Genomic DNA, 6,682 nt, shown 5'->3' with positions numbered 1-6,682 from the left:
GGGCTAGGCCCGTATCTCCTAGATAGCAAAGTGTGGGCGGGGCCCGTATCTCTCAGAAAGCAAAGTGTGGGTGGGGCCCGTATCTTCACGAGTGTGGGCGTGGCCCGTATCTCCTAATTGCATGTTGTTTGTTAAATGCTTGCTTGGTATGGGGTATTATGGGGGAGCTCACTAAGCTTTGTCCTTACGGTTTCAGTTTTGGTTTCAGGTACCTCCTCAGCTAGAGGAAAGGAGCCGGCGCGGTAGCAGCATGTCACACACACACACACTCTTCGGTTTCCGCATTTACGAGCTTTTCTGGGATTGATACTCTGATATTCTGATTAGTTGTATGTTTTGGTTTTCAGACATGGTTCAGTTTATATTATGGATGATCGAATGATGTTTTAGTTATTAATATTTTCTAAAGTAACGTTTTTAAACAAAAAAAATTGATGTGAAAATTGGGTCGTTACATCCACCCTTTTAAGCCCCAAACATACTCGTTTTCCGTTAACATCGATCGAAAGTCTTTCCCTCCACTGTCTTCTATTCTCTCCCCCGTCTTCTACCCTAAGTATCTGTAAAATGTCGATTTCGTCTGCCAAAGCAAGCTTCCAAGGTGGTCCAACATTGAGAAAGAAAAGAGTAGTTAGATGTGGCTGTGGAGATGTGTGCAAGGTATCTGTTGCTCGAACACCTGAGAACTATGGAAAGAAGTTTTATGGGTGCCCTAATTACAAGGTAAACAATTTGCCCTAATTTGTAAATTTCTTGATAAGCCTTGAAATGGTACAATGAAGAAACCTTGAAACAATTTGCCCTAATTTGTATGTAATTAATACAAATTATTGTTTTGTCTAGGTGGAAGAAGAGGACTGTGGTTTTTTCAAATGGTACAATGAAGAAGATTACCACATTATCGACCCAACTCGTACAAAGCAGATGCAGGGGCAGGGGCAGGGGCATGGACAGTTGAAGACTTTGGTAGAAATAATTGTAGGTCTTTTGGTTCTTATTTTTGTAATGGTGACAATTGTTGTTTTGAAGATGTAAATCATTTTGGATTGGCTTTTGGTAGAATGTTTGGGTCGACTTGGCTTTTGGTAGAATGTTTGGATTGATTTTAGTTGCAAATGGAAGTACAATGCTGAAGTTGGCTAGTAACTATTGTTTTGGAATGGTAGAATGTTGTGACTTTATATTATTTTGCTGCTGTTCTTAATGGTGATCATTTCTTGAGTAGTTTTCCAGATGAAATGAGCAACAAAATGAATGTGAAAGAAGCTTATACGTATGTAAAAGGTGCAGTTTCAAGATTCATAACTGCTAGCAAAGAAGCTATCAATTTGGGTGCTGATGAATCTGCCATTGTTGACATGAGATCATCTCTTACTACTAGATCAGTTATTCACAACAAATGAAGGATTTAGATCAGATCAGATCAGATGTATGCATCTTTTTTCCTGGTTGTAAACTAAAAAGTTGAAATCAGGAAAAAATGTAGATTTTCCATGTAAACTTTTGCAATCTTTCATTACAACTTTTTGTATTATTGCATGGTGATAAGAAGGGGAAGTTTTACTAGAAAGATTGAGTAGGAATAGCTACTTAGAGTTCATATAACAATTGGGCTTTGCCATGATGAAATGTCTGTAATGGTAAAATACAAATTGTCTGTGAAATGTAAATGGTAAACATAACAAACATATGGTTCATAATATACATTAAATTGCTAAATGGTAAAGTACAATGCTGAAATTGGTTAACTGTAGTTACACATGCTACATAATATAGATGCCAATGGTATCGATAAAAAAACATATTATAAATTAACAAACATAACAAACATATTATAACCATAATGAGGGGATTCATTACATAATATTCATGTACCAATACAAAAGATCACAAAAGATCAACTAACATGTACCATCCATCCATTTGTACCAAATTGCCAAAAATATATCCCAAAAAGGCAACCCAAAAGGTACATGAGAACAACTGGATGAAAGGTGAACTTAGTGGGTGTATAAACTAAGATGTACAAAATGTACTAAAAAGGGCTTCCTGTGCAAATGCCCAAGTATACCATTTCCACCTAAATCCCCCATATACATAACTAACTACTCCAGATTCACTAGATTTGAACATGTGGAACCATCCCCATCTTTATCAAAAACTACATTTTTAAGCTTTATTTTAGTGATCCTCTCTGATGGCTTTCTTTTCCTTGTCTTAGGCACTTTCAGATGACCTTCATCATTAGCCACATTCCCATCATCAGCAATCTCATTATTTAGAACATCACCAGCAGCCTCATTCCCATGATTAACACCTTCACCTTCAATCACACCACCATCATTTAGAACATCACCATCACCTTCAATCACATCACCATCATCTTGATTTGCAATAATTCTTCTATTGTCACTCTTTTGAAAGTATATTTGGTACCCTCAATTTACTGCATAGTTTGTCACACACAATTTCAGCTGTGCAGGTGATCCGAACACGTCCCCTAACTTAGGTTCCATCTTATCCCACCTAACATTTGGATCATGTATTCTGTATTTGTTAGTCACTTCTTCCTCTGCCTCCTCATCATTTTGCAAATCATTATCATGCTCCACTCGATCTTTCACCTCATCAATCATACTTGCATTTCTAATGTTCGCATAAGAAATTAGAATGTTAAGAAAATGATCCTTACATTTATCAAGCCTTGATACAAACTCCTGTCGTGGTTTATGATCCATGTAAATCCCGTGTAGCTCAAAATCCATCTCATTTAACCCAGAAAATGGCTCGTAAATTCCAGCAAATGGGTCGTCGTAACCATCGTCTGAAGAACCCATTTCTTCGCAACCATTATCATGAAAAGTAAGCAATTAATGGAGATGATTTCTCGTAAAAACCATGATCAGACCGTAATTTCTTACCTCTTGAAAAACCCTAGCTTCAGACAATGAGAATGCTTCACCAAATGGAATTTAACATTCGTATTACCTATGGGGATGTAACCGGTTGTAAATGGGGATGTAACCGGTTGATTACGTGGAACCGGTAAAAAACATTAAATGAAACATGAGGGTAAGTGTTAGGCATCTGTGGCAAAAGAAATCAATTTTGGGCATAACCGGTTTTTTTATGTAAATATGAGAGCTTTTATGACAAAAACCCGTAAAGAAACTCAAAAAGCATGCAAATGTTGTATAAATAAAGACATGAGAAAAAAATTCTTTGTATAAAGGATTAAGTTTTTAAAATATATGTATAAATAAATGGTAAGGAAATTAAAGTAAACTCATAATCACTATATAAAAAGTGGAAAAAAAATTACTCAAATAGGCATATAATGAACGGAAATAATAAAGCTCTTTTGTGTGTTAGATGTTTATGTTAAATGTATATTAAAAAAATCTCAAATGAAAATAAAATAAAAAATAAAATAATATTTAATAACAAAAAATAGTAAAAACCTGAAATAAAAAAGTAAAACAGCCGATATAAATAAATAGAAAAACAATAAGAAATATTGAAAAATAAATTAAAAATGAAGAAAAATACTAGTTTTGTAAAAAATTTTAAATTATACCAGATTGGTTTTTCAATAACCCCATTTTGGTACTCTGGTTACGTGTCGCAGAAAAATTAAACAAAAGTGGCAGTGGACATGAGTTATGAGAAGTCACGTAGGTAAACAGAGAAAGTAAGGTGGCATTCGTGTGTCAAGAGAGTCAATAAAGTGTATCAGCTATGTAGCACTGTTTTGAAAACCGGACCGGACCGGCCGGTTCAACTGGGAACCGATCAGGTTACCGGTTTTATAAAGCCCAAAAACCGCTTGTAAATAAACCCGTTAAGAACCGGCAGTTCAACCATAAACCGGTAAAAACCGGACTGGTTAAACCGGAAAAAAACCGGACAATAATTTTCATTTATAAAATTTACACTAAAATGATTCAGGAGACCCACCCCTTATTGAAGTAAATCCGCTGTTTGCTTTTAAAAAAGCCTATAGCTACATTTGCTTTATAATGCTCTCTAAGCCTCCCCTTTTGTTTTTTTGTCGATGTGGGATAAGCCTAATAATCAATTTGAGGACTCTTCTACATTAAACAAAAGCTTTTTTTTTTTTTTTTTTTTTTTTACTTTTCATTACGTTAGTAACAAAATTTTGTATGACATAAATTATTAGAATTAGTATTTTGGAAGGTTTCAATTTATAAGTTCAAAAATAAGGTTGTTGTTATTATTATTATCATTATATATATATATATATATATATATATATATATATATATATATATATATATATATATATATGACGTCGTACGGTTCATCCGGTTTTTAGGACCGGTCCGACCTTTCGAACCAATCGAACCATCAACCCGGTAAGACGATCGGTTCGATGTCCGGTTCGATTTTCAAAACATTGCTATGTAGGGGTTTCTTGTCTTGGGAAATAGGGTTGTGCAAATAAATGAAGTAATATGGAGAGTTAGCCTCACAAGTGGGGTCCGGCAAAAGTTCATGTCCCAATTTATGCATAAAAACATGCATGTATATTTCATCCAATTAGACGGCATGTACTATCAGCGATGAGACTTGTACTCTACCATAAAGACTTATAATAATGAATAAATAGGGATAATGATTTAGGAGGGTGATAAAGTTTTCAGTTTGTCCGTATTAGATCACTAAGGTTTTTTTTTGTGCGTATTAAACCAATATGGTTGTTATTATCGTTTAGAAATAGTCATTTTACCGGTTTTAACAAGTAAAAAGGACTCTTTCTAAACGGTAATAACAACCATCTTGGTCTAATACGCACAAAAAAAAACCTTAGTGACCTAATACGGACAAACTGGAAACCTTATTACCCTCCTAATTCATTAACTCTAAGTTTAAAGCCATTGAGAATATATGACCATCAACAGTAAACTACTTCGTTTAGAACTCGCGTCGTCCCATATAACCTGCTATTCCTGTGTATGGCGAAGCTCTTCATTTATAGTCGTCCCTTTGGGGACATCCGATAAAATTGGAACGATACAGAGAAGATTAGCATTGGCCCGTGCGCAAGGATGACACACAGAAATCGAGAAATGGTCCAAAATTTTTTTTAACCCTTCGCCGTTTTCTCTGGACCCCTAATTCCCTTTTCAAATGCTAATAGAGTTCCATTACAATTCTTACGTTTCATTAGTTCATCTACTGAAGTCATGATCAGACAACATGTGGATTCTATGGTCAGATTGATCTTCTTATTGATGTCTTCAACCATTTGTGGCAAGTAAGAGTGATCTTTCTTTCTATAAAGTCTCCTTTAAGTTTTTTACTTTTCCTGTCATCAAGTTTCATGCTTTATAAACTTCCGTTTATGTGTTGCATATAGTATGTATGTATTTGTTTATGTGTTGATTTTTTTATTCATTTTGCAATATCAGTTTCTTAGTTCATGTTGTGGTTTTGCTTTTTATAAAATAAATGATAATAGACATCCTCTACAAGTCCATGTTGGTTTTACATTTCCATTCGTTATCAAATGTATACATTGATGGGAGGTATCAAAGTGAGATTTTGTTGTTGTACATATGGATGTGTTCATGTAAACATTTAAATGACAAAAAAGAAGTTATTGATGAATGTTGCATATTTATGTAATGAAGATCATCAATCATATCAGTTTCTTGACTTAGAAGTTCTGGAAGGGTTGTGAGATAAGTTTAAATGGAAGCAATTATTTTCAGTCAAACAAATCAGTCACATTGATTAGTAAGCATGTTTTCTAAATAATTAGGGTTAATGACTTAGGAGGGTAATAAAGTTTCTAGTTTGTCCGTATTAGGTCACTAAGGTTTTTTTTGTGCGTATTAGACCAATATGATTGTTATTACCGTTTAGAAATAGTCTTTTTACCGGTTTTAACCAGTAAAAAGACTATTTCTAAACGGTAATAACAACCATATTGGTCTAATACGCATAAAAAAAAACCTTAGTAACCTAATACGAAAAAGCTGGAAATCTTATTACCCTCCTAAGTCATTATCCCGAATAAATATCAGCTGCTAATTAATCGCAGGAACCATACCTTTTGGGGTAATTTTTTATTGCAAGAGTATCACATTCCCAAGCTATTTTTGTCTTTTCCATAACACGGAATAAAATCATTTATTGAGCTCTTTTAAACAAAATAAAATATCATCTTCTTCTTCTTTATCAGCAGCAAGAAAAAAAATCTTCATAAACCCGGATTTTCAGTAGAAATTAGAACAAGAAAATAGCAACTTTTTTATTCGTGAAAGATTGAATCAACACCAAAAATAGAAGAACTCATCATAAAATTTCCGGTTTAGACCCGAATTTTTTTGCAAAAACATAAAAAAATCTTCAAGATAATCACTGAACGGGAGTCGTTCCTTGAACTAATCGTGAGATCTTCACAGTACGGCTCTGAAACCAATTGTAGGAACCAATTTTTATAACGAACGGTGAATACGGAAGTAAGATATCTCGAGATTAATCGTGTTTTTGGAAGTATGAACATGAAGAACATGATATGAGTTCATACGAAAAGACTAAGAACAAGAGAGAATAATAATATATTTCATGAAGAACATAGTGGGAGAGAAACTCTCCCTGGGTGGGAGAATCCACCAACTTTCTCTCTCTAGAATTACATTGTAAGAAAAGTGTA

At 34.2% G+C, this 6,682-nt stretch overlaps 1 non-coding gene across 1 annotated transcript; it reads left to right on the top strand.

Annotated features, from left to right (window-relative positions):
• The first annotated feature begins 5,001 nt into the window (after nucleotides 1-5,001).
• LOC144999434 (U6 spliceosomal RNA) lies at nucleotides 5,002-5,105 on the top strand. The gene has a single exon (XR_013660902.1). It is a non-coding gene; the product is annotated as a U6 spliceosomal RNA (small nuclear RNA).
• Nucleotides 5,106-6,682: the final 1,577 nt, after the last annotated feature.

The sequence above is a fragment of the Lactuca saligna genome, chromosome 5 (genome assembly GCF_052625555.1).
Source record: "Lactuca saligna cultivar CGN05327 chromosome 5, ASM5262555v1, whole genome shotgun sequence".
Lineage (NCBI taxonomy): Eukaryota > Viridiplantae > Streptophyta > Magnoliopsida > Asterales > Asteraceae > Lactuca > Lactuca saligna.
Note: the sequence above shows the minus strand (reverse complement) of the source record. Positions and strands in the feature narration are given on the sequence as shown.